Raw genomic sequence first — 4,772 nt, forward strand, 5'->3', positions numbered from 1 at the left:
ACAATCCCTGTGTTGTCAATATAAAATTGTAACAAAAACGAATGGCCCAAAATAGCACCCTGCTGGACCCAGTAGCATTTCTAATCAATATGTTAAGGCACCTGTGCACAAATGGAACTACTTCCTTTGAATATTCAACGAAAAGGTAAACGCGACAGGTAATTTTATAATACAGATACATTTTTTTAAGAAAAGAGACGAGACAATTAAACAACAATAAAAATATCAACGTCACGAGCAGGGTTCGAACCTGCGCGGGAAGATCCCATTGGATTTCAAGTCCAACGCCTTAACCACTCGGCCATCGTGACTTCTCCTTCACACCTTCCAGTTTTTCATGAATTCGAAATCAAGTCATTTCTTATCTTCAATGTGAAAATATCAATCCATTATTTCAGTCATGCATTTCTTAAAATGTATACCGTTGAAACAGATACTTGTATCAAAACGGTTTTTCCATGTCGGAAACTGAATATTTTATAAGTTTTATTTATCAATTTCTGTTTCTAATAATCGCATCTTGCCGTCACACAGCTGGACGTGCCCCCATTGGTGAATAAGGATGCAAATTCCTGAATGGCATTCGACTTAAGCTTTTCGCCTTACAAGACTGGTAGCCATGGCAACACGGGAAGGGGTTGGGGGTGGTGGTAGGGTGGGGGGTGGTTGAGGGAGAAATGTGAAGAATTAGTATTGCTATTGTTTTTGGTAAAATAAATGTTTAAAGTTATGTTGCATATTACCTAATGGACGATTTAAAATTAATTCTAGTGGTTTTCCTTTTATGATATAAAGGAGGGTTATATCCCTAATATCAATTCATGTTTATATGCCTCCTTATTACCTACTAAGTTCAATAAAAAAATTCTGGGGAGAAAGCAATTCCCGAATGCTTTATATTCCATTTTTTGAATGGTGAGTCAACTAATAACTTAGCAATTTAATGTACTAGAACTGGAAGTAGAAAACTGTTACATCAGACAAAACAATAAATAAATAAAACAGCTGAAACTAGCTTTTTAACATTTTTCGTGTAAACTCTTCCGGCACTTTGCGTTCTTTCCGGATTCCGTACCGGATGTAGTTATTGGCTAGCCCTCAGAAGTTTAATAAAATGGCAGACTACATGTGGATTTTTGATGTGTTGTTTTTTTTCATATAGAAACACAAAGGATAGTGTTATATTTGGACATATTTGAGAAATATTTAACTGAATTAGATCTCAACCCAAGTTTGATCTAATCTTTGAATAGATAACTATTTCCAAAAACGTAATTAAGAAGTTGTATTGATTTTAAAACAACAATAAACAACTAATCTTATTTTTCCTTTGTAACGAAATCGGTGACGCACGAAGCAGTGAGAAGTACAACCCAGTCACAGCCTTATTTTCGATGTTCCCGAATCTACGTTACATTTGACGCCCAGGAGGGTAGAATATGGATAAGCTCGCATGGCTAGAGCTGTCGTCTAGATTTCTGCGATTTCGGGTTTAAGTCCCGGTCTGTCCGCTGATTTTCCTCCTCTCCTGTTACAAATTCATATAGAAATGAGTATACAAGTGTGTGTCATTGTGAACACATTACAATGTACCTACTAACTCATCAAAAATATGAGCATGATTACAGATATAAGGTCAGCATTTATGTGAGTTAATACAAATGAATATGTATGTCAACGTTTTGTAAACGTTTGTACATTTTAATGATAAAAAACTGATATAAAAAGGAAAATATGAAAAATAAGCAGTGCCAGAAAATAATCAATCTTAAACGGAATGATAGGGAGTACTATTATTTAGGATTTGAAGTTGTGCATACAACATATAGGTAAACCTAGGCAGTCATCAATCACTTAAAACCTCGTATCTGCACAGTCGCATTCCAGACAAGACGCGTACCATAGCAAAGATTATGTGAAGGAGAATACGTTACTTAGGGTTGTGTAGCAACAGCAAATACAACTCTTAGACAATTTTGGTGTGTTAGATTCTTAATCCTGAATTTATGGACATTCTCTCACTGGGCAAAAGTCCCATCTGACACGAGGAGAGGTAGTGTAACACCAAGGCTTTTCCTTCCAATCAATTTGACACCAATTCTCAAGGTCACTACGTTCACTGTGAGTCATGTGCGCATGTGGTACATTACTGTCCCATCTCTGACATGTGTGACCCGTCACTGTGCAAGATACCCGGCCTTTGTATGAGTAATTGTGGACATAGCAGTCGTTCACTACAAGTATGAAGAACCATTAGTCAGGGTAATATTTGTATATGATCTCTTCTCGTTCACGACAAGTATACAGAAAACATTAGCCAGGTAAATGGTTGCATATGGTCACTTCTCGTTCGCTAAATGTATAATGAAACAATATAACCAAGTTAATCTTTGTACATGATCACTTCTCGTTCACTACTTTATGAAATTGTAATTCTAACTTCGATAAACCAACGGCAAATACGAACAAAATAAATGTTTAATTTTGTTATATAGTTCGGTATGGATACTATAAAGTTTGTCCATGATCTTCATCAGCTGCATATCTCGAAACTTTGTATTAGTTTTTTTCGTTCGTAGAGTAGTGATGATGGGAATAAGTTCTTGAATATCGAATCAACTGGGACATGTTAACATTGTGCATGGGGGAAAAGGCGATATTACTACAAAATTCAGACTTTGGAAACATAAATCATCATTTACATAGTACGATTTATTTGAAAAATGCCCCAATGGTTACGTTGACAGAATGTATATGAGTGTATATGAAAAAAACTTCAAATATCGTATGTTTTAAGCTGACTGTATAAACAAACCCTGATGTTAATTAACATTGATAATGAAAGCCAGTATCTACCTGAACCGGACACATTTGCTTTCGTCCATTTGCGGTTTCCTTCACAACGTGCTACTGGACAGTGTGGTACTGGATCGGCTGCTGTCAAGTTCTCGTACTGGTACCACGCGAGTCTTTTGGAGCCGTAATATGGCCATTTGATATTGATTTCAATTCCTTCATCTGAGAGCGGGCTTGGTATGATTGGCGGGGCTTCACAGTCTAGGTCTCCCACTGGACAATAGTCCCATTTAACATTGGGATCAGTTGTGTAACACCAGGGACGATGTGCATCTACCATTTTACATTTGTTTCCAAAATCACTCCTGTCACGGTAGTAGTGCGTCCTGTGAGGGAAATCCGTATCCCATCTCTGACACACAACACCCTTCACAGTACAGGTAACACCTCCTTCGTATTCATATCCATCGACACCCATGGCACTGCTGTTGAAGACGTCTTTCACTGTACCGACAAATGACAGACGCATTAGTTTATTTGACCTGGCCTATACAAACGCATAGGGACATCAGATAGTTCATTACAGAAGATGACCGAACAGGAGGCAAGACGAGAATGTAGAGCATTTTGCACACGAAAGAGACATATGGATAATTATGGACCATCACACGTCAATCATGGACGTGTGATGGTTCATATATATTCTCTTGGTTGCAAAGGGTGAAAGCAGGGTATATCACACGATGTTCAAGGAGGTAAAATATATTTATATTGATCGCTCTTTATCGCGGCATGACCATGAACTGCTCAGCAAGAGCAAACTTATGTAAGATTGGAACATATTCTTTTATTTGCTTTTATACATTCTAGCTAAGGGTATATGAATTCACATCTGGCTCTAAATCGTATATATCTGACTGATCACGAGCGTACATATGTGAATTTGGTCATATTTGAACAATAATTTTATTTACTACAACTGCCGTGTGGGTTACTGAAATTGTTACGGAAAACCAACATTGTGGCAAGCCAGGCTCAAATGTGTTACCTGAACATGATGCAGGTGAATCAGTGTAGTTGAGGGGTCCCGCGCATTTCACTACAGGGCAGCTGTCAACTGGTGGTTGATCGGTAAAGGCTGTGCACGTATACCTTGCCAGAGTTTTGTCGTCATTGTACGGGTGTTCCAAGGCGTAACCGGAGGGAATGGGAACGGCACATTCATCTAAAATCAGATTAGATTGGTTTGATAATATGTATATATAAATATACATATACGTTAAATAATACGTTGAGCTTAATGTTTTGCAACTTTCACCTATCATGCAATCGAGGATAGATAATAAATGAAAAATAAAAGAAATTAGTTAAAGCGAAAAAAGGAATAAATTTATCAACAATGCGCCATGCGAAGACATTTTGACATTTTTGTTGCTGCATAAAATGGTTAAAAAACGTAACGAAACTAGCATCATGCGAATTTGCTATTCACCCACAAACGTGAGATTAATTTTACTGTAAATATTTTCATGTTGGAATTTTTTATCGATTTTTGCAAGAAGACGAGAGGATATATATAAATCGACCCGTCCTTACGAAGATAAGTAATTATATATATATATATACAATACACTTGCTCATTATCATCAGATTTCGGCTCATCATTGTACAGTAGTCTGTAACAGCCCCAACTCGTCAAAATCAAGTTACACAATAACTCAGTCGGGTTATCACAGAATCAAACATCTGATTTATTCAAGTACATAGGGTATTCGTATCGTCTGCGATACTTATCTGTATCATGTCGCATCTTTCTATGTTGCTTGTTATGAGTTAACTGATCTTTCCAGCCACTCAACCACTCTTTGTTTTGGCAAACAGCATAGAAAGTCTTTTATCTGTGATACATTTTTTGTGATCTACTTGAAGGATTTGAACATACAAGAAGTTTGAGTGAATGTGTTCCGATAGGCGCT

The 4,772-nt window shown here is 37.2% G+C and overlaps 1 non-coding gene across 1 annotated transcript; it reads right to left on the bottom strand.

Annotated features, from left to right (window-relative positions):
* Positions 1-229: 229 nt before the first annotated feature.
* On the bottom strand, positions 230-311 carry Trnas-uga. Its single transcript has one exon. It is a non-coding gene; the product is annotated as a tRNA-Ser (tRNA).
* Between the last annotated feature and the right edge of the window lie 4,461 nt (positions 312-4,772).

Source organism: Pecten maximus, chromosome 11 (assembly GCF_902652985.1).
Source record: "Pecten maximus chromosome 11, xPecMax1.1, whole genome shotgun sequence".
Taxonomy (NCBI): domain Eukaryota; kingdom Metazoa; phylum Mollusca; class Bivalvia; order Pectinida; family Pectinidae; genus Pecten; species Pecten maximus.